The sequence below is a fragment of the Dermacentor variabilis genome, chromosome 3 (assembly GCF_050947875.1).
Source record: "Dermacentor variabilis isolate Ectoservices chromosome 3, ASM5094787v1, whole genome shotgun sequence".
Lineage (NCBI taxonomy): Eukaryota > Metazoa > Arthropoda > Arachnida > Ixodida > Ixodidae > Dermacentor > Dermacentor variabilis.
In genome coordinates, this window is record NC_134570.1 from 85,899,678 (window position 1) to 85,924,073 (window position 24,396).

Genomic DNA, 24,396 nt, shown 5'->3' on the forward strand with positions numbered 1-24,396 from the left:
ATGTAAACCGCAGACGACATGCTTTTATTGAAACATTGCTCTTATGACAAGGCTTCTAAAACTGTTTTTCACTTTGGCACAGTGTTAGCGTAACATGCACACCTATTGTTTGCTCAGCCAAACATTATGCACAATCGCGTTTAAAAAATCAAAATTTGAGTGGCGCTTTAACGGTAAATGCGGGAGAAGTGTGCTACCTCTTTGAGTTCACTGATTCATGATTTCAACCGCGTGCACCACATTGCAACATGTTGCGCAAGAGTTCACTCGACCTATATATATGACGTTTATATTACCGCCTTAATTTTTGCAAATGTGCGCCAGCAGATTGCTATGAAGATTGCTTCGATTTAGCCATTACGCTTTTTGTGGAATGTATGTCATGGTTAATAAAGCGACTTGGTACACATTCATGATTATATTGCGCTGAGTGTGAGAACTCAACGCAACATAATTCTATATGTATATCGTTGTTTCAGTGTAAAGAGTTGGCGCTGCTTCATCATGTACATGCCAAGCAGTTTAATTATTGGTGTGAAAATTATATTTACATTTCACTCTCCAGATAGCACCATCTGCGAATGATGCAATTGCGTGTCGTTAGGAATTTCTTTTCTTGAAATAGTTTCAGCTGCCATTGCGCACAAACAAAAGAGAGTAATAATTCTTGAGCAGATCACTCGCATTCTTCGTAGCTGCAGCCCCAGCGTAGCTTTCCTATTGTTCATATCAAATACGGCTTATTTTTGTTGTACACGAAAAGCCCCGAAGCCAGATGACCTCAAATTAAGTGAATATACCAGCTTCCAAACTTGTTTTTCGTCCCTGCCTCCTTTCCTCCACTGATCTTCGCCTTTCACCAATGTGAACTCCTTATTGTGATTAAATATCAGATGGTCTAGTTTTAAACGAACCTTTACATTAAAAAAAAGCTCTTGCGACGACTGCAATTGTTGTACGCGCGGTTGGCCAATCTCTCTTGCTCCTCCTTCATCTGCCTGCAGTTGCGTTAGTGAAGGTACACGTTGTTCTTGCGTATAAAATAGGGCTACCTGGATGTGGCACGGGAGAAAGCGTTTGCCTCATCAAAGAGCAAGATGTTTGCATTCAAGGCTCTTGCCTTTATATTTCTCACAGTCGCAATTGTGATCATGTTCGCGTAAGTATAGTTGAAAATATTCATATATTTTACTACCTTGCGCAACGACAACGGTACAACTGAGTTTTCGCAGTTTAGACCTTAAAATTTTGTTTGACCACTTTTCGTGTCTTTAGGAAAGTTATTTAAGGACAATTTCAATTTTTGAGCTGAAAATGTTTACACCGCGGACACCATGGAAGCTTTGTCGCTTTGCATATGTGACCAAATTATCATCACGCTTATTACCTGGCATCCACGTGAGTGGGTGTTATTTGGCATTTGTTCGTAAAAAATGGAATACAACATTTCCTGTGCAATGTAAATGTTCCGTTACGCAGCCCACATCCAAACAGACAACCCGCTCAAGAAGAGCAGATGACAGCCTATGCCATGTTTTTACTGGCTGCAGACGCTGATACTAAATCGCACGCATATATGAGGCATAATGAAAATGACCTTGCTGTTATCTGTCCGTCTGTCAAGCCGAAAGGATTTTTTTAATTTCGTAATCTCACTTAAGAACCTATTTATAGGCGTTTGCGAATAAGAAATTCCTAAGGCTGCGGAAAATTGTACCGTGTTTCACGGTTCCATATAACACAAATAAACATAGCGGGGAGAGTCAACGATGGTTTCTAGTCGAGAATCGCAGATAATATCAACCTTTTATTATATTTTTGTTTTCTATTGAGAAACATCGTGAATGTTGCACGTGTTTAGTCTATCATGTCACCAAAATGGAACAAGTGCGACAGTTATGAGTATATCGCTAAGCAAATGCAAGTCCATATGCCGTCTACTAAACAAATGTTAAACAGAGGTAGTGGTGGCAGCCGCGCTCTGACGACTACATTCTTGTTACTGCTTGATGTTTCCCTGTTCAATTTTCTTCAACGTACTTCTTTACTTTGAACCACAAGACTAGTTTACAGGCTCGTATTTGCGGTTCTTTGGTGATAGTCCAGCCCGTATTCAATGTTTTAATGCAAATGTGCGGACAGACCGGACATGATGAAATCGCGGATTGTTAGTACATGTTAGCGCCCTCAATTCTCCCTGGTTGCTTTCAAGGCACGGCCACCGCCCAAGAATCGGGTGTGAAAGCAAGAAAGCCTATATTTAACACAGCACGCAAAACTTAGGCGTGAGGAAACGCTAGAAAAACGACGCTCAGTCAAAGGGGCTGCAGGTTGAAAGTTGCAAAAAAGAAACTTCATTGCGTTAGCAATTGTGCAAACTTGTCCCCGTTTAGAACGACAGAAAGCTGAGCTAATTGGTAAGGATTCATTATGCAAGAAAGAAAGGTGAGGCGTGCAGACAGGACACAAGACAAGAGAAGTGGACAACACGAACGCCGACTATCAACTGAAGGGAGCACTGAGGCGAAAAAAATAACGACACAAAACTCACCTGCGTGAGCTCTAGAATGGTATCACCACGTGTCAGTTGGGTGCATGTGCCAGTCTACGGGAGAGATAGCTGTAAAGGCACCTAATCTCTTCCTTATGAAAAGTAGTCGAAGGTTGACTCGCGCACGCACTTCCACCATTATAGATATACCGTGCCTCTACCATAAGACGCGTATCTTAATTCTTGTGCCTGTACAATATGACACATTCATCTGACACTGGCGTGCAGTTACAATCTTCGCAATGAATGGAAAGATTAGAAGGCGATCCACCGGTTAACGACCTTTTATGTTCCATTAGCCTGTGATTGATACACCGCCCCGTTTGCCCTACGTAGAACTGACCACAGCTAAATGGAACGTTATAAACCATACCCATACGACAGTCAAAAACTGTGGTTCTTATTGTGCTTCACTGGACAAATATCTGTTCTTTTCTGCCTTTTACCTGCTCCTTTTTCTTCTGTACGGCAGCGAATATCTTACCTAGCTTATTCGGAGCAGTGAAAGCAGCATTAACATTGTATCTACTTGCAACTTTTTTAAGCCTGTGCGATACTGAATGAATGTACGGAATACCTGCTACTCTTCCTTTTTTTGGCTGTTACTGCTTTCTGTAACCACGTCCATCCCCCTCGAAACCGACTTCTTAAGGCGTTCAGCCACAGTGGCCACTATTACGCTAGGCAATCCTGTTTTTAAGAGGCACCGGACCTGTTCATTAAAACTGGCGTCCATTTTGTGTATGCAGAATCTGGTGAGATAAGAATTAAGGCACGACATGGCAATTCCGTTTTTTACTACTTTGGAATGCTTTGATTGAATGGGTAACAACGGCTTCGAAGATCGTGGGGAGTACTGCGAACAAACGTGATTTTGTTCGAAGACCAAGGAAATGTCTAGAAACTGAAGTATGCGGCTCTGAGGAAATTCCTTGGTAAACTTTAGTCCTCCTCCACAAAGATTAAATTGCTCACTTTCTAAAGTAGCAGCGGAATTGAATTCTTCCCTATTGCAGAAAATCAGGTAATCATCAACGTAACGAAATATCTTGATAACGCAATCACCTAAGGCTTTCTCTAAGCAAATGTCAACCTCACTCAGGTAAATATCGCTAAGTATAGCAGCAACTTTTGAGCCAATACAAATGCCTGATTTTTGCAGAAACACGCCATCTCTCCACCTAATCAGCGTCGACTTTATGTACATTGAAAGAATTTTCCGAAACGCTCCCGTGGAAACACCGCATTTGTCAATAAAAGCTGACTCTTGCACTAGTTCTTTAATGGACTCATTTACGGAATTTAGCAACTCGTCATGCGGCAAGGAGTAATACAGGTCTTCGATATCCATACTAAAAGCTGTACAATCACCAGGATTTCCAAATACTCACCAAATCACCAAATACTGAAATAGTGCTTGAGAATTACGCAAGCAAAAGGGGTCTGAAAAAAACTAGTGAAGCTAAGCATTTCTGTCGGCAACTAGCGACACAGACCTGCTACGTCCCTTTCTCTGACACTATAGCACGAAAAAAAATTTCTTGCTTAAGGGTCTTCGCCGAGAAAAAATTTTCTAATGTGAGGGATTTTTCTTTACTGTCATTATAGACAAAGATATCAAGATTATGTCTTAACAGGAGGTCGACCGCGCGTTGCTTAGCTGCCGAGGGCTTGAGTTTTATCGGGTGTAAATTCTTTTCTATGGCTGAAATCGCTTTTTCTGAAAACATGTCATCTGGTATAATTACGAAATAACCTTCCCTGTCAGATATTACTCGTCTAAATTTATACTCTACAAGGTAATTAACTAACGGTCGCACAGGGTCAGACATATTAAAATAAGAATTTTATTGTTGAATGCTTGCAATGCAAACTGAAATACAGCGTGAACGTTCTTCTTACGGGAGGAACCTGGTGATGCAGCGCGGTATGCTTAATACGTCCGCGGGTTTTATGTTAGGCTTAAAACAGTGCTTAGGGCCCAAAAGAAGGGTTTTTTCGCCATTGGCACAACCGTGAGCGCTCTCGTCCTCTCTACGGTTTCTACGAGCATGCGCGGCCCATGACTGGATGGGTAGACGGTGCCCAGAGAAGCGACAGATGCGCCGTGCCCTTCGGTACAAGATACAGGAGCCAATGGAACGCACCCGCGTGCTCCGCTCAAATGACTCTACGACGGATCGAGCTGGGTAGCATTCTGCCTTTCACTCTTGTTATGAGCACAGTGCGCACAAACACTAGGGGTTTTTGAGCATCTGTGTAACATACCATACCGTAGGGCAACACATCTTCAGGCGCAAACCATGGTTATTGTCGAAAAATGTATTAGCATGAATTTCAAGTTGGCTATATTGCGTTAGCATGTTCTGTGATCTGTTATGGGTGGCGCTCATCTTATCACCGTTCCTTACGCGTACGCGGGAGCCAACCAGTACTTCAAGGGTCACTTCCTCAAGGATCAGTTCGGAGCTTGCTGCAGCGCCTGTGACTGCCTCTGATCGAAGCGTGCCGTAGGACAGCGTATGCGCCTTTCAGCAGAGACGCAGTGTCTCAAAACGCCAGATACCCCTTAGAAATAATGAGAGCGGCTCCCGCTTAATACGCCACGCGATTAGAGTGGTACATCTGGTACTACCTAACGGCGGAACGGTACCACCATGCTGTTTTTGCCACTGTGTTAGACCGCATTTTTTTCAGGTTATCTCCACGATAACACCTAGACAAAAGAATTTGCTCGTTGCTACCAAAGGAAACTAAATCAAGAGTGCTCCGAGGCGAAATGGACAGCATGCACTTCAAGGTTCAAATTATGAAGGTTTTCCTTCGGTCTCCTTTCCTGCGCCTCGCCCTAACCAACCTATGTGGTGTGGAAAGCAATGCACAGTCGTTCTGAGTTTCATGTCACTCTGGCCCTTATTAATGAGCATGAGCGGTGGTAGTGGCCATTGGGGCGCTGTAATAAGGGTGCCAAGCACCTCTTTCACCTAAGAAAGTTCCTTGTTCTGCTTCACCATCTTCTTCTCCATAGAGGTTGAGTGTAATTGACGTACGACACCAGCAACGCCAGTGACAGCACTAATCGTCGCACTAACTCCGTCTGAATTTCTTAAGCGCGAAGCTAACCGTTGCTATTGCTTCCAGTGCTTCGCGCTTCGAGTGAAACTGCCCAGTCTTCGTACTCCTTTAGCTTACACTTGAAATATGATTTAGTACCCCGCTTCCATCGCGTAGACTGCGCGAAGAAGTCCACATGATTGCGTTTGGGGGAAAGAGATGTGGCATATTTTCGCAGGTCATAAAGGATTAAATTTTGGCGCCGTAATACAGTCGTCTCTTTATTTGCCGCATTTTTTATGTCGACGAGATGGCTCTTCCACGCACTGTAGGCTTTCTACGGCTAGTATATCTGTTATATGCTAGTAGAGGCTACTACTATAGGTTAACATGCGGTATTGAATCTGATGAGCGCAAACGTCAAACTAGAGTACTCATAATCTATGCGACACCATAGGCTGGAACATACTGTCGGTGAGCTCTGCGCGATGCAGGTGATACAATAAAGCTGTATTCACGCGTTGGGTTCTCACATGGATTGAAATGAGCGGTAAAAGGCCTATTTTTGTGTAAGTAAAAACCATACATTAAAATTACAGACACCTAGCGCGAGCCACGCCTCAATAAACCTTATAAACTTGAGCAGCCAGTGAAATGACTCTCCGTTTCTAAACTTTTCATTTGGCAAATTGGCGTGAATGTGTCCGTCTCTCCGCTTTATGCCTGAAATATGCTGCCGAAAGGCTATGTAGACTTTGTAATTACAGTAGACAGGGCAGTGCTTATTTACTTAGAAAAGCACACACAAGAAGACTGTGATAGGCATAGGGACAGGTCCTCTCACTGTGCGTTGTTTTCTGACACACCTTTTTTTGGGGCAACACAAGTTTTGCTCTAGTCACACATTTCTTGAAGTTACTATCAAGTTTTCTAAACGGCAGGAAAGAGCACAACATTTCTCAAGGAAGAGAAAGGCAACAGGACATGTGCTGCCTCGTACATGCACTTTGGTGCTCTTCCATTCTGTAAATATGTACCGACTCACCCAACAACGTACATTGCTAAGTTACGAACAGTCACCTTATGTGGACACCTTGGTTCAGCAACCATGCAGATTTTAGTGAACGAGAGGTTCATTAACTGACGTCCGCACAGCAATTGATCTGAGGGAGCAGCAAGCACCCGAACACGGTCGTGAGCACACGCCAAAAAACGGAAACCAGCAAAAAGCGGCAAACAGCAATTGGGGGTCAGAGGACAGCCTCATCTATACGCGCCTCAATCAATATCATGACATACCGCGACTACGAAACTACCATTCTTTTATACCTTGTCGTATAATTCAAGTTTTCCTTTATTTTTCGTCTTCAAAACACGCGGCAAGCTATATGCGCCACCACTTTGGTAGCACTCATACTTAGTGTAAGCACTTATCGGCTAACAAATTGCATACGAAGGGCGCAACTTAGTGAATGCCGCCGCCGAATCATATTTTGAAAGACCGAAACAAGCGAATCCATTATACAGAAAGCTCACAAGTGCGTTTGCATCTCTGTTCAGCTTTCAACGACTGCCTTTAGTTTATCATTTAGGACTGTGGCAGATTCCGATGTTCACAACGAAAGTGCTCATGCATCCTGGGCACAACGGCTGATTGCTTTTTTTCCGACTGCATGCAGGCTTGATTATTTCAAAACTTGAATGACACTGCTGCTGTCAAAACGCACACGAACGTAGTTTTATGTTCTTAATACCTAATGGCTCTTTTCATAGCCCATATACGATAACCACGTTAAAAGGAACTTGACAAAAACATCTTAATTTGGCTGTTTTTTGTGCTTTGTGCAATGCTTTGATGATAATTGATACTCTAGAATAAGCATATCAAATTTCGCATAACTAAAGCTATGTAAATAGCACATCGCACTCTCAAGCCTACTGCACGCAGTTCTTGCTGGCCTTGTCCGTGTATTGTGCACCATTCTACTCGTAATCTCTGGTTGTTGTTACGGGTAACACCTGCCCCTATATCCCTCCAACACACACCTTAAAACCACTCCCATATGGTCGCAACGTCGCAAACAGGGGTCGTAGAGCGCTATTCAGGAGGCAGAGCGGCGGCTAGCCTTTTTTATACCGAGCGCAATTGCGACTTCTTCTTCAGTGCGCCTTGACAAAAACGCTCATGCCTATACCTATTGACCTCGTCTTCATCGCAGTACTGGCGCAGCATTTACGTCCCTCTGAAGGAAGCATCGCCCCGATGCGCAAATTAATCGGGCAAATAGGACAATGGGACAGAGTACAACAGAATAGAGACACAACTTCGGGTAAGTGCTTGCGGTGAAAGAGCTATTGTCACTGTTGGGAACGACCTCGTAATTCCCGTCGCTCAGGCGGCGGATCACTCTGTACGACCCAAAGTACCGTCGTAGGAGTTTTTCGGAGAGCCCACGACCACGTATGGGTAACAAGACTTATACTTTGTCGCCGGGGGTGTAGAAAACGGACCTGCGTTGGACCGTTTTGCATCTTGGCCTTGTTTAATGCAGAAACATAGGTGGGCAAGCTGTCTTGCTTCTTCGGTGCGTTGAGTAAATGTGTCAACGCTGGAAGCTAGGTCGTCAAACTCGTGCGGCAACATGGCAACCAGCGTTGTCAGCGTTGTCGTGGTTTCGCGACCATGGACCAAGCTGACGGTGTCATTCTAGTAGTTTCCTGTTGAGCGGTATTGCAGGGGAATGTTACGTTAGGCAAAACCTGATCCGAGTTCTTATGTTCTATGTCGAAATACATGCACAGCACGTCTGTGAGGGTCTTATTAAAACGCTCGGTTATTCCGTTCGTCCGGGGATGATAAGCGGTTGTATTCAAGTGGATAGTACCACTGAGTTTGAGAAGCGAGTCAAGAAGTTCGGCAGTGAAGGCAGTTCCCCTGTCTGTGACGAGTACTTTTGGGGCGCCGTGTCTAATGACGATGTTTTAAATGAAAAAATGAGCTGCTTCTGCTGCTGTGCCCCGCTGTGTAGCTTTCCGCTCCGCGTCGCGCGTCAGGTAATAGGTGGCAGCAACGACCCTCTGTTGCCGGCTGTGGAATATGGAAATAGGCCCAGGAAATCCATTTCAAGTTGGGCGAACGGCTGGCCTGGTACCTCGAATGGGTGCGAGTGACCTCGGGACTTGAGGGGAGGCGCTTTGCTTCTTTGGCAGTCCGCACATGTTTGTACATGACGTTTTGCAGCAGCGGGTAGCTTCGGCCACTAGTACTTGCATCGGAGTCGGGACAATGTTCTCGTGTAGCCGAGATGGCCTGCGGTGGTTTCATCGTGGCATGCTTTTAGCAGTTCTCTTCGAAGTAATGCCGGTACGACAAGCAGGTGCATGATGCTCCTGGCAGGAAAGTTCTCCTTATATGAAACTTCGTTCCGGAGACAAAACCACGGAAGTGCCTTGGCATAAAGCCGCGGAACGTCTTTACATCGGCCTTCCAAGAAATTAATGGGTGAGAGCAGCTCTGGGTCGCGGCGCTGCTCCTGTGAAATAGTGACGGCGCCAACTAACGCTCAAAAATGCATCGTCTGCGTCATCATTACCTGCGGACTCGATTAGTGACCGCGAGAGGCCGTCGGCGTCGGTGTGCCTCTTTCCGGATTTCTAAATGATGGTCATGTCCAACTTCTAAAGCCTAAGACTCCAGTGCGCCAGCCTGCCTAGTGGGTATCTTAAGCTAGTCAGCCAACAAAGAGAATGATGATCGCTGACAACCTTGGATGAACGGCGGTAGAAGTACGGGCGAAAGTTGATAAGCGCCCACACAACGGCGAGGCATTCCTTCTTGGTAGTTGAGTAGTTTTCCTCCGTACGAGAGAGAGCTCGGCTAGCGTAGGCGATTACTTTTTCGGAGCCCTCTTGCCACTGCACCAGTACGGCCCCCAGACGAACATTATTCTCATCAGTGTGAAGTGTTGTAGGTGCATCTTGGTCGAAGTGCGCCACAACAGGAGGCGTTTGCAGGTCTTGGTGTGGTTCACCAAAATGCTATTTGCTCATTTCCCCCCCCCCAAAACGGGAACATCGTCTGGTGTCAGGTGTGTTAACGGCGCAGCAATACATGAAAAATTCGCAACAAAGCGTAGCTAAAAGGCGCACAGCCCCAAGAAGCGCCTCGCTACCTGGTGTGGGAGACTTTGGCAGAGCATTTATTTTAGCCGGATGAGGTCATGCACCCGCGCGTCTGACGACGTGGCCGAGGAAGCACACTTCATTGAGACCTAGATGACATTTCTCTGGCTTTAACGTCAGATCAGCCGAGCGGATGGCTTAGAGAACAGTGAGTAACCGGGTTAGGTGCTTCTCAAATGTAGCTGAGAACACTATGACGTCGTCAAATAGACCAAGCATATTTGCCACTTCAGGCCTGAAAGTACGGTGTCCATTAGACGCTGAAAAGTGGCAGGCGCTGAGGACAAACCGAAAGGAAGGACCTTAAATTTGTAAAGGCCATCGGGGATCATGAAGGCAGTTTTCTCACGATCTCTCTCATCGACCTCGATGTGCCAATACACGCTTCGTAGGTGCATTGATGAAAAATAACGTGCATGTTGCAGCCTGTCCAGTTAATCGTCGATGCGTGGCAGCAGATAGACGTCTTTCTTCGTGACTTGGTTTAATTTTCGGTAATCGATGCAGAATCGCAAACTGCCGTCTTTCTTTTTGACGAAGACATCGGGTGACACCCAGCTACTTTTATAAGGCAGTATTACATCATCCTGGAACATCTTCTCTACTTGATTTTGAATCTCTTCGCGTTCCTTTGGAGCTACACGGTAGAGATTTTTTCCAATCGGCCGCGTAGTATGATCCGTGATGATACGGTGCTTGGTCAGTGGTATTTGTGCTACCTTTGACACAGTAGAAAAGCAACCTTCGAACTTGTGTCTCAGCTCCGTTAGGCGACAAGGTTAAGCTGACGTCGACAAACAAAGGAGTGCAGTCGTTGCTTGTAGAGCGAAACAATCTCTAACTTGAGTGATGTCTCGCAGTACGCAATTGCGGTACCCTTCTGGATGTGACGGCGTTCGTTGCAGAAGTTCGTGAGAAGGACTTACGTATGACCATGAGTCATGTCGAGTACGACTCTAGGAATGGAAGCGCCTTGCGTTAGCAATAGCGCAACGATTTGCTCCGTGATCACATCCCCGTGGTAGGGCTTCGCGCATGATACAGATACAAGGCGACAGGATCGCGGCTGAATGGTCACACCGTCGGAGATTGGCAAACGCTCATGTGGCCCGTCACTCACCGTGTCGCCGTATGGGCTGGCAGAAAATGTCACCATACGCTCTGGAATCTTTATGACTGCGCCGTGATCTGGCAGAAAATCCATCCCCAAGATGAGATCTTTGCAGCAGTCGGGGAGGATGACGAAAGCGGCAACGAAGCTGGAATTATCGATGCGGCTTCGGGCCGTGCATGTGCCCGTTGGTGTCATTAGCTGACCACCGGTCCTCCTGATGTGGGGCATTGTCCACGGCGTCTTTACTTTCCTAATTCGGTCGGCCAGCTCTTGCTACATAATCGAGAAGTCTGCGCCAGTGTCAAATGCGGTGACGTGATGTCCATCCACCAGAATGCTGAGATCGGCATGGGCAACGTCATCGGTCTGAGTATTTGTCGTTGTCATATCATCGTCGTCGGCATGAGTACTCGTCGTCGTCAGGTCGTCTTCATGACGGGTGTGGGGGGTATTTTTGGCATCTCGACACAGGGCAACCTTCCCCCCGGAGGTCACTGCCGTTACTTTCCCAGGCGTGGACTAGGGTAGCGACAACCCCGGCCGACGTCAGTGGGGAAACTCTGGTGGTTTGGAGAAGTGTAACGCGCAGGGGACGGGGATTGCCAGTGACGACGCGGTGAAGCTGCTTGGCTGGTCAACAGCTGATCACTGCGCGGCACGCGACGGTCATCGAAGTGCACAGAATCGGCAGGCAAAAAGGGGGCGGCTCCTGCGTCAGGATGGGGGCACTAACGTGCAAGGTGGCCTGGTTCGCCGTAGTGGAAGCAGAGTGGTCGACAGTCGGCCGCGCGCCACAAGTCGGTACGGCAAATTGGAGGTCGTCTCACAGACTCCCGTTGCCACCACGGCAAGGGAGCGGGCCGTGGCTGAAATGTTGCTACCGCAGGCGAAGGGAGAGGACGTCGAACCATGTCGGCATAGGTCGGCGGACGTGTTTCTGGACAAGGGGCTGGTAAGGAGAAGGCTTGCTGCCACTCCTGGCCCACGAATTTAGCAACAGAAACGACCGGCGACTCCATAGGAGGAGTGTCAAGGGCTTGCAGCTCTTCACTCAGGGTGTCACGAATCACGTCGCGTAAAGAAGTGTGGTCAACCATTGGAGCTGCGGAGCTAATTGGTGTGTTGTTTGGCTGGCGGTCGAAGTGGCGGCAACATTGCTGAAGTGCCCGCTCGATGACAGTCGCTTCCTTGATGAATTCGTCGACCGTTGTTGGCGGGTTTCAGAGGAGACCGGCAAACAGCGGTTCCATAATTATTCGCATAAGATGACACACTTTTTTCACCTCGGTCATATCCGGGTCAGCTCAGCGAAACAGATGGGCCATATCTTTCGCATAGATGGCGACGGTTTCGTTGGGTTTCTGTACCAGAGCTTCCATAAGTTGTTGCGCATACTCGGGCCGGTCCAAGCTCGAGAATGTATAGAGAAGCTGACGACGAAAATTGCCCCTTGTGTGGAAGCTCGCTTCCCTGTTCGCGTACTCCGTGGGAGCGCTATTTTCAAGCGCGAAATAAGCATGGGCGACATTTTGTTGGTCGTTCCAGCGATTGACCAGAGTGACACATTCGTACTGGTCAATCCATTCCTCAACATATTCAAAAGCATCGCCATGGAAGATGTCTGGCACGGGAGGGTGTTCAAGTGTCACCTGGGAAAGGGCAGGCGCCGTCTGTGAAGGAGTAAGAAGTGCCGATGATGTAGCCATGTCGGTGAGAGTCGCAATGGGAGGGAGCTCCGGGCTGACGCCGAGCAGGCGCCGATTGAAACGGTGGACTGGAGTCGTTATGAAAGGTGGAACTTCAGGACTTGGTGTACGGCTCTGAACAGGGGTTGCCCGCATGGGGTGACAGGCTCCAGCACCTCCACCAGTGTCGCATTGTCACAAACAGGGGTCGTAGAGCGCTATTCAGGAGGCACAGCGGCGGGTCGCGTTTTTTAAAACTGAGCGCAATTGCGACTTCTTCATCACTGCGTCTTGACAAAACGCTCATGCTTACACTCGTTGACCTCTTTTTTATTCTTCATCGGAGTATTGGCGCGGCAATATAAAACTACTTTTACTGTCGTTTTCTCGAGTGGGCACTGTTGCTGTTACACAATCGACCACCATGTGGATGTCGGTACCGATAACAAGCCATTATGACATTCTGATCATGATGCCACGAACCCAACTTATTACTGAAAGGGCTGAGCTAATCTTATACAAGTAACACTGCACAGGTGAATGTTGTCTCCCTCCCCACACTGACTCGACACGCTGTGTGGTTCCGACAAGATATATTCCAAACTGGAAGCTTCAAAGAATTCGACCTATGGAGACAATCACCACGTCACAAAACGAAGATGGAGCACTGACGCATCACGACACAGAAAGTTACCATTTTCAGCAAGTGTTAACGTTCAGCGCGTATCTCCAGTGCGTCTTCGTGTGCAATAGGTGGCGGTGCAATATGCGCAATGACAAAAAGAATTTGATCTGATAAACAAACTTGTTTGTCGCAGAAGAAGGAGAATAACTGAGCAAACTGCAATGAACCTGCCAAAAAAATAAAGTTCTCTTATGTCAAACGACTTGCCATATTTTATCTTCCTTATTCATTTACCATCTACAACAGAGGTCTATCTAGCCAGTGAGAGTCCAAGACTCCTAAAGAGCTGCCAGCGCGACTGCGTAAAACTTTACAATTTCTTCTTTCATTTTCTCATGCTAAATGCCTGCTGATGATTGACATCTGCCAATTCATTAATTGTTATCTTCAAGGCAATTTTATTGAAGTCGCAACAAGAAGATAACCAAAATAGGTTACACATAAGGACACACGGAATTTCCATGCAATATTCCGCATACCTGCTGTACGAGAACGCGCCCATTTTACCTTAGCAGAATTCATAGCATTCCTAAAATGCTAAGTTTCATGTAAACACCAGTTGCTCACCGCCTTATCCACTCTCAAACAGAATTGAATGGTGGATCATCCAGGCTGCCTAGAAGGTCTTCAAAGCTCGCATTTAGGCCAAGAAACACTTTTCCTACAATTAAGACCTTCCCAACTGAGATGCGCCCAGGTAGACAGCTTATCATCCCAGGCAAGCTTCCACAGGTTGATTTAAAGTATCCACGTGCCTGTTTTCATGATGCAGCCCGAGCCAATTTATGAAATCAGCAGAGCGGAAGAATTGCTTTTTTAGAGCAATTGTTACCTCAAATACCTCCGACCAACAAAAGTCCCTTTACCTACTACGGAGAGCGTGAAAATGCCGGCTTCTCAAGTAAAAATTGCTGCAATTCTTTGTCAGGCAGATTGGATGCAACTATGGCAACGTAACATTCAAACTACAGAAGACTCCACACAACTTCGCATCTTTTACACTTCAAGCCTCACGACAGACAGAGTTCAAGTACCTGACGCATTGAAGGAGGAAATTCAAACCATTAAAACGGAAATAATCACAGAACACCACAGTCACTCAGCTGCTGCAATCGGCTATTGTAATATATGCATGGTACATCTAACACATTGATTTGCTCGCCTCGTAGCACCGATTGTTTCCGAAGGCTGGAAAAAAAAAGAAAGGCAAGAATATTACCAATATGGAAGTATTTCCTGTCTTCTTTTCGCTCGAAGAGAAGAAAAACTTAGCGCCCTAAAGAAAGAGAATGTACATAACTTATTGAATATCACAGCGCAGGCACTAATTCATAGCAATGTCATACGAAGCGCATAGTACCTGCAGAATACTCTCAGATATATGTGTACCATGTCTAGCTAGTCTGACAACGCGGACAATTTTTATCCCGCAGGATATACAGGTCATTTTTTTGTTGTTGAAGGGACCGTAAAACGATCTTAACAATTTTCTACAAATGTACTGAGTCGTTATAGGGTAGGCCTTTGAAATCTATAATTGGTGCATGTAAGTGTTCCGCGTAAAGCGCATTAATTATTATAAAGTTTTAAAAATGTACACCGCTACCGATCACAGCCCACCACTCATCTGAGTTTTAAGTCGCCCTTGTCTAAATGACGCGAGTTGACCATATGACGCAATTAGGGCGAGCTATCCGGTTGGCTGCCCTAGGCGCGTCATCGTCAATTTTTCCAAGTTTATGGTCAACGAGTGTCGTTCGTAATAGTGGGAATGTTAGTTGATTTGTTTCGATAAAAAAGAAGGTAACAGAAAGAAAATGCACAAGCACGATTGATCACTACACTTAAGCACTTCCGGCACGCAGAAAGAGTCGACTGCTTATCTTACAATGTACGCTGTGTTGACACGAGGTGCGCGGTCTGCGTTCGTCTCGATGACTTGCGTTGTGACCTGCAAACGTATTACGATCGGCGACATTTCAAGCTCCGACATCGTCTCCCTCTGCAAGGCAAACATGCGAGTTGAGTTGAGTGCAGCGCTGCTTGTCGTTATCCGATCGGCGCCAGCGTCTGCGCCTTTGCAGCCATCCCTTCAGAACGAAGGATTGCTGCAACAATAGTGTTACATGTGCCCAGTATTCGGGAAATGCAGATGCAAGCGCAAGCGGGACTGGGACTGGGCGTTTTTCCGGTATGAGCGCAGGCGCAAACGTAAGCCGCCGGCAAGGTGCAGTCACCTGGTGGCACAGAGCTTAACAGAAAACTAATATAGCAGTAACGACATCTATTCTACTTTGCTGCTGGTGTAAAATTTTGGCAGGAGCGCAATCGAGAACACGTTGTTCTTCTGAATGTTTAAAATGTGTTACACCTAGTTACAGCAAATATTAGCTCTGATTTTGGCTGGTTAATCTCGGCGCCGCGAGGTTGGATGGACCATGCAGAGCGATCAGATCGCTCACGTACGCCTACGCTAAAGCTCTTTCATGACCGCCATAGTAATATTGAGGGGCTTTAGTTTACGGCTCCACGCATCCGTCAAAACGCCCAGCTCGCCTGTGGTTACCAGAATACCGGACATGGTCGGAGTAGCGAGGGAATGCTCCCAATACACGCCACTTCGATAGCTCTCACTTGGAATCGACTACCTGGTGGCTGGCGGAGAGGCTGGAGAGGCTTCGCGAGCTGGCTCCAAGCGACCGGAAATAGATGATACGACGTTCCATGATGACACAGAGCCAGTGAAGGCAAAGTATATCTCGGCGAACGAGTTGAGGAGAAAAAGCACGGCTATAAAGTAAGATAACTTGTAATCGTCCGTAGCTCTTAATATGACAGGCTTCACACAAGTTGTGGCACGAATGTTTTACTCTAGCTGCACCCTACGCATCTACGAAATTTGTCCGAACCGCTTCAGGAACCCTTTCACTCCCCCCCCCCCCCAAAAAAAGAGTTAGTAGCTGAAACACTCAAGAAATTTATTGGCACAGCAATCCATTGAAGCCTAATATATTCTTTACAATCGTTGGCATACTCACTGAGAGCCAATCGCAAGCTGTGGCCCATGCCAGAATTAACATTCCCAGTATTGTCATTTTAGTGCGAAAGCATTATATACCCCATTACCTAAAAGTTCTTCAGCGTAGGCATATTACAAAGAATCGAAGGACTTAACCATACAATCTATGCAGACGACATCACGCTATGGATAAAGGATCGTAGTGATGGATCGATTGAACAGAGACAACAAGAAGTTGTTGAAACAGTCCAGAAATAACCTAGAAGGCACTGGTCTAACATGGTGTTAGGAAAGGGTGTAGTCAATGATTATAGAAGCCAAGGACACCAACGGAGAAGTTGTTCGCAAAACCGAAGCCAAAGTTTCTCAGACGATGCGATTGATCAAGAGAATCACCAACAAGCACGAGGGAATGAAAGAAGCAAGCGTCATGAGAGTAGTCATCTAGCCGTTCGTCATAGGTCAGATTACGTATGTGGTGGCATACCACAGACGACACGCAGCAGAAAAGAAGAAGCTAGACGACCTGATTCGAAAGATATACAAACCAGCGATGGGACTCATGCTAAGCACGAGCACGGCGAAACTCCTAGATCGGCACTGCACAACACGCTAGAGGAGCTAACAGAAGCGGAACGTATAGCGCAATACTAGCGCCTCTCCAAGAAGACGGCGGGCAGACACATCCTAGATAAATTAGGGATCCGCTACCACACGCAACATAGAGACAAACGGGACATACCCAAAGAAAGGAAGTAAGGGCCAGGCCAAACTCACGCTAACCCCCTTACCCAAGAATATGCATCCTGTACACCACGAACGAGTTCAAATCACCGGTTCTCTTCCTTTCTTTCCCTTTTTTCTGTTTTTCAATGTATTTTATTTTATCACTGTACGGGAACCCTCCTAAAAATTATATATATCCTCAATTATGTATGGCCGCACATGTGCAGGTCATAAATAACAGGTTCTCTAGCCGAGTGCCATCCGTGCGGTATAACCGAGCTCAGATTGGTCCACCTTGACTGATCAAATAAGGCACCACTGTAGGTTAAATGAGGCGTACAACTCCTGCGGGACCCGCCGTGGTTGCTCAGTGGTTATGGTGTTAGACTGCTGAGCACGAGGTCGCGGGATCGGATCCCGGCCACGGCGGCCGCATTTCGATGGGGGCGAAATGCGAAAACACCCGTGTACTTAGAATTAGGTGCACGTTAAAGAACCCCAGGTGGTCGAAATTTCCGGAGTCCTCCACTACGGCGTGCCTAATAAACAGAAAGTGGTTTTGTCACGTAAAACCCCATAATTTAATTTTTTAATTTAACTCCTGCGGGGACGGTAGAGTATTCGCCTCCATTGCAAGAGGACCGTGGTTGAAATCCCGGTGCCGCGCAATTCTCCACCGGAAAATACAAAAAAAACCGTGTGTTGAGAAAATTGCACAAACAGGCGTGGAGTGCGGCCTGATCCCGGTGACCAGAACCGGTAACGCACCCTCTCACCAGAACAAGATTGGCCACCCTGGTGCAGTACTTGGCCACAACCTCCTATATGAATACAACAATCGAACCCCCGGCCCTCAGTCCCCAGCAGCCGCGAAGCAACTGACCACGGCGGCGGTCGGATCTGTGACGCAGCAGAGGGTGCTGAGAATACCTGGCTCCGGACAGGCCGCCATTGGAATCTGAACCTGGCAACGTTTAACGTTAGAACGTTATCTAGTGAGGCGAGTCTAGCAGTGTTATTGGAGGAATTAGAGGGTAGTAAATGGGATATAATAGGGCTCAGTGAGGTTAGGAGGACAAATTAAGCATATACAGTGCTAAAAAGCGGGCACGTACTGTGCTACCGGGGCTTAGCGGAGAGACGAGAACTAGGAGTCGGATTCCTGATTAATAAGGAAATAGCTTGTACCATACAGGAATTCTATAGCATTGACGAGAGGGTGGCAGGTCTTGTGAAACATAATAAGAGGTACAAATTGTAGGTAGTATAAGTCTAATAATAATATTTGCGGTTTTACGTGCCAAAACCACTTTCTGATTATGAGGCACGCCGTAGTGGAGGACTCCGGAAATTTTGACCACCTGGGGTTCTTTAACGTGCACCTAAATCTAAGCACACGGGTGTTTTCGCATTTCGCCCCCATCGAAATGCGGCCGCCGTGGCCGGGATTCGATCCCGCGACCTCGTGCTCAGCAGCCCAACACCATAGCCACTGAGCAACCACGGCGGGTAGGTATAAGTCTATGCCCCTACATGCAGTCACGATGACCAGGAAGTCGAAAGTTCTTATGAAGACGTGGAATCGGCGATGGGTAAAGTCAAAACAAAATACACTATACTGATGGGCGACTTCAATGCCAGGGTAGGCAAGAAGCAGGCTGGAGACAAGTCAGGGGGGAATATGGCATAGGCTCTAGGAATAGCAGAGGAGAGTTATTAGTAGAGTTTGCAGAACAGAAAAATATGCGGATAATGAATACCTTTTTCCGAAAGCGGGTTAGCCGAAAGTTGACGTGGAGGAGCCCGAATGGTGAGACTAGAAATGAAATCGACTTCTTACTCTGCGCGAACCCTGGCATCATACAAGATGTAGACGTGCTCGGCAAGGTACGCTGCAGTGACCATAGGATGGTAAGAACTTGAATTAGCCTTGACTTGAGGAGGGAACGGAAGAAACTGGTACACAAGAAGCCAATCAATGAGTTAGCGGTAAGAGGGAAACTAGAGGAATTCCGGATCAAGCTACAGAACAGGTATTCGGCTTTAACTCAGGAAGAGGACCTTAGTGTTGAAGCAGTGAGCAACAATCTTATGGGCATCATTAAGGAGCGCGCAATAGAAGTCGGTGGTAACGCCGTTAGACAGGAAACCAGTAAGCTATGGCAGGAGACGAAAGATCTCGTCAAGAAACGCCAATGTATGAAAGCCTCTAACCCTACAGCTAGAATAGAACTGGTAGAACTTTCGAAGTTAATCAACAAGCCTAAGACAGCGGACATAAGGAACTATAATATGGATAGAAGTGAACAAGCTCTCAGGAACGGAGGAAGCCTAAAAGCAGTGAAGAAGAAACTAGGAATAGGCAAGAATCAGATGTGTGCGTTAAGAGACAAAGCCGGCAATATCAGTACTAATATGGATGAGATAGTTCAAGTGGCTGAGGAGTTCTATAAAGACTTATACAGTAGCAGTGGCCCCCACGACGATAGTGGAAGAGAGAATAGCCTAGAGGAATTCGAAATCCCACAGGTAACGCCTGAAGAAGTAAAGAAAGCCTTAGGAGCTATGCAAAGGGGGAAGGCAGCTGGGGAGGATCGGGTAACAGGAGATTTGTTGAAGGATGGTGGGAACACTGTCCTAGAAAGATTGGCCGCCCTATATACACAATGCCTCATGACCTCGAACGTACCGGTATCTTGGAAGAACGCTAACATTTATTTTTTTTTATTTTTAATACCCTCAGGGCCATTACGGCATTTTAGAGGGGAGTGGTTACAAGCAAAACGGGTAAATTTAACAAACAGGAGTTACTAGTGCAGAAAATTATGTATATAGATATGTTATAAACAGAACTATTTAACAAATGGCACCTAGATATACAATGTTAGCTAAGGCGTTTGTGAGTACAGGTTGAACAATAAGAAAAAAAGGTTCCTAGTTATACAGTGCTAGCTATGGCATTCTTGAATAATAGGTGATCTGCGATAGTGGCTATTGAGGCGAGGAGGTGGTTCCACTCATTGGAAGTGCGTGGTACAAATGACTGCAAAAAAGCGTTGGATCTGCAAAATGAAATGCCGACCTTATGAATGTGGTCTAGTTTGGGTGATACATACGGAGGCGGAGAAATAACTTTGTTGCGCAGCAGCGGGTGATGAAATAATTTATGAAAAAGGCACAAACGGAACAATTTTCGACGTGATGACAAGGACGGTAGGTTAAGCCTAGATTTCATGGCACTGATACTCGCGGTTCTATTATAGTTAGAAAGAATGAAACGAGTTGAGTTATTCTGAACCATTTCCAGTGAGTGCATTAGGTTCACTTGACCTGGATCCCAGATTGAAGCAGCATACTCAAGTTTAGGTCGTATGAGAGTTTTATAGAGGATTAATTTTAAGGAAGAAGGTGCTTTGGAAAAGTTGAGTCGTAAGTAACCTAGCATTCTGTTAGCGTTACTTATTATATGGGTGATGTGGGTATTCCAAGTAAGATCAGAGGTGATGTGAAGGCCAAGGTACTTGTAAGTTGTTACCAATTCTAATGGAGCGTTATTAAGGGAGTACACAGGTGGTTCACTGGTAGTTCGAGATACACGGATGAATTTACACTTGTTAACATTTAGTTCCATTAACCATGAATTGCACCATGCAGAAACGGCGTTAAGGTCAGCTTGAAGCCTGGTAACATCCTGGTCGCGAGTTATTTCGGTGTAAATTACGCAGTCGTCAGCAAATAGGTGAATTTGAGATGAAACACAGGAAGGTAAGTCGTTAATATATATGAGAAATAGGAGGGGTCCAAGCACGGAGCCTTGTGGTACACCTGAATGAACAGGACTCAGATTAGATGTTACTTCGTTAGCTGAAACGAACTGTGAACGGTTAGTGAGGAAAACGTCAAGCCAGTACAGAATTTTAGGGTCAAGGTTTAGTTGTTGCAGTTTGTAGATTAATAAGCTGTGGCACACTTCATCGAACGCTTTTGCGAAGTCCAAAAAAATTAGATCTGCAACTGAAGAGTGGTCAAGCAATAGGTTTAGTTTATGCGTGAATGATACTAGTTGGGTGTCACATGAATATGTTTTGCGGAAGCCATGTTGAAACTTAGAAATAAAGGAGTTTTCTTCTAAGAAGTTGGCAATACGAGAAGACAGAACATGTTCGATAATTTTGCATAGTATACTGGTTAAGTAAATATGCCGATAGTTCAGTGGAGAATGTTTAGTACCTGTTTTGTAGAGTGGAATCACCTTCCCCACCTTCCAATCAGCTGGCAGTGAACCTTTGTCAAGTGATTGCTGGAAAATCTTTGCAAGAATAATGGAACAATATGTGCTAGTGTTTTTTAGACACTTAGCGTTAATTAAGCCACAGCCAGGAGCGTATGAGAGTTTCTATGAGGCGATAATTTTTTCTATGCCAACGGGTTCGATTATTAAAGGGTGCATTGCGGCGTAGTCGTAAGATAGTGTAGTTGGGCGTGTTACATGAGCGTGCTTAGAAAAGTTACGCGCAAAAACGTCATTTAATACAGATGCGCAATCGGCAGGGGGAATTGCGGTATCGTTGCTATCAACAAGGGTTATGACGTCGTCATGTTTTGGGTTAATAGTGCGCCAGAACTTTTTCGTATCAGTAGTTAGCATGGATGGCAATGTGTTATTTAAAAAGTTATCTTTAGCTTGTTTAAGCGCTGTTATGTAGTTATATGTAGCGCGTTTGCAAGCTGTCCATTTTTGAGCGTTTCCAGATGTTTTAGCTAGTCTGTACGAACGTTTCTTTTTGTTTGAAAGGCGCTTAATGTGGGTGTTGTACCAGGGAGCGTTATCATTACAGGAAAGAGTGTAGGTAGGGATACATTTTCCTGTTAATTCACGAATTTTAGTAACAAACATATTCCAGTTCAATTGAACACTGCGGTTATCCAAATCAGTCAGGAAAGTATCAAGCAATATACAGAGCTCGTGGTTAATTGATTCAAAGTCAGCTTTCTTGTAGTCGTGAATTGTCTTGACCTTTTTTTCTGATTTCGGATGTGAAATGTTGATGTTGAACTTGATAAGGGAGTGATCGCTTAAGGATGGTAAGTAAGTAATGTTCGAAATAAAATCGTGTCGTGTTGTTAACAGAAGGTCAAGGGTGTTAGCGACTTGTCGTGTCATTCTGGTGGACTGGGTTATCGGTTGATTGAAAGAGAACAGTGCGCACAATTCAAGAAAATCTTTTGCTAACGCGGAGAACGGGTGTAACACGATAGGTTCACTATGCCAGACTATGTTTGGAATGTTGAAGTCACCCAGTAGAAACAAGCGTAAGGAAGGAAAGCGTGTTACGACGATATTGATTGTGTCTTGTAATTCGTCAGCAAAGGAGGCAACGTCAGTAGGAGCGCGATAACATACGCCCATTATAATTTTTACGTAGTTTAATTCGATAATTGCCCAGACTATCTCCAAGTTAGTAGCAATCGTAATGGGTTGAGAGAGTAGGTGTTTATTAATTGCCAGAAGAACATCACCACCTTGACGCAACGTACGGTCGCAGCGATAAACTGAGAAGCCATGTGCGGTAGAGAAGATTTCGTGGTCTCTTATATGTGTATGCAGCCAAGTTTCGGTAAGTGCAATAATATCTGGGTTAAACGTGTCGACTGTCGAAGTGAATGAGTCGCGTTTGTTCTTGATGCTTCGAATGTTAATGAAAAGGACAGACACGGGATATAAGTGACTTCCACTGCCCCTCGAGCTTCCCTATGGATGATAAGGTGGCGCAGTACGCGGTTCGGTGTTAGCACGCGTGTGTTGTGACGTGCACTCTGTCACGCTCTCTGTAACAGAATCGTACGTGTACTGCTTCTTGTTTGCAACTAATTTGTTGTATCGAAGATGAAACAGGGGTTTGCCCGGTAACTGTTTTGCAAAGGAAATCAGTTTACTTCGGATATGGCGGGTGGCAGGTGAGTAGTCATCACAGATCGCGATGTCTTTATCTTTTAGGAGCTTACGCGCGGAAAGCACCTTTTCCTTTACTTTGTAGTTGCTGAATTTTGCTATAATGGGGCGGCATTTATCAGGTGAATAGGAACCGAGACGATGAGCGCGTTCAATTGCTATGTCGAGTAGACTGCCGATGATAGTTGCTAGCGTGTTAATGATGGGGGCCTCAGATTCTTCCCATGATTCACGAGAATAAGGGATGCCATGAAAAATTAAATTGTTTCTTCGCGATCTGTCCTATAGGTCGTTGACATAATCCTAATCCATAACAAAGGGGACGCCAAAGACTTGAAAAATTATAGACTGATCAGCTTACTGTCCGTTGTCAACAAAGTATTTACTAAGGTAATCTCAAATTGAATCAGGAACACCTTAGACTTCTGTACACCAAAGGACAAGGCAGGATTCAGTAAAGGCTACTCAACAATAGACCATATTCACACTATCAATCAAGTGATAGAGAAAGGTGCAGAATATAACCAACCCTTATATATACATTTCATTGAGTAGGAGAAAGCGTTTGATTCTGTCGAAACCTCAGCAGTCATGGAGGCATTACGGAATCTGGGTGTAGATGAGCCACATGTAAAAATACTGGAAGATATCTATAGCGGCTCCAGAGCCACCGTAGTCCTCCACAAAGAAAGCAACAAAATCCCGATAAAGAAAGGCGTCAGACAGGGAGACACGATTCCTCCTATGCTATTCACAGCATGTTTACAGGAGGTATTCAGATACCTGGAGTGGGAAGAATTGGGGATAAAAGTTGATGGAGAATACCTTAGCAACTTGCGATTCGCTGATGATATTGCCTTGCTTAGTAACTCAGGAGACCAATTGCAATTCATGCTCACTGACCTGGAGAGGCAAAGCAGAAGGGTGGGTCAGAAAATTAATCTGCAGAAAAATAAAGTAATGTTTAACAGTCTCGGAAGAGAACAGCAGTTTACGATAAGTAGCGAGGCACTGGAAGTGGTATGGGAATACATTTGCTTAGGGCAGGTAGTGACCACGGATCCGGATCATGAGACTGAAATAACCAGAAGAATAAGAATGGGCTGTGGTGCGGTTGGCAGGCATTCTCAAGTCATGAACAGCAGGTTGCCACTATCCCTCAAAAGGAAAGTGTGTAACAGCTGTGTGTTACCTGTACTCACATATGGGGCAGAAACCAGGAGGCTTACGAAAAGGGTTCTGCTGAAATTGAGGACGACGCAACGAGCTATGGAAAGAAGAATGATGGGTGAAACGTTAAGGGATAAGAAAAGAGCAGATTGGGTGAGGGAACAAACGTGGGTAAATGACATCTTAGTTGAAATCAAGAAAAAGAAATGAGCATGGGCCGGACATGTAATGAGGAGGGAAGATAACCGATGGTCATT

The 24,396-nt window shown here is 45.7% G+C and overlaps 1 long non-coding RNA gene across 1 annotated transcript in view; it reads left to right on the forward strand.

Moving 5' to 3' along the window:
* The first annotated feature begins 1,002 nt into the window (after positions 1-1,002).
* Positions 1,003-24,396, forward strand: part of LOC142575993 (uncharacterized) — a 91,701-nt gene continuing 68,307 nt past the window's right edge. The window contains exon 1 of the long non-coding RNA XR_012826751.1: positions 1,003-1,159. This is a non-coding gene — a long non-coding RNA (uncharacterized LOC142575993). The remainder of the gene's footprint in view (positions 1,160-24,396) is intronic.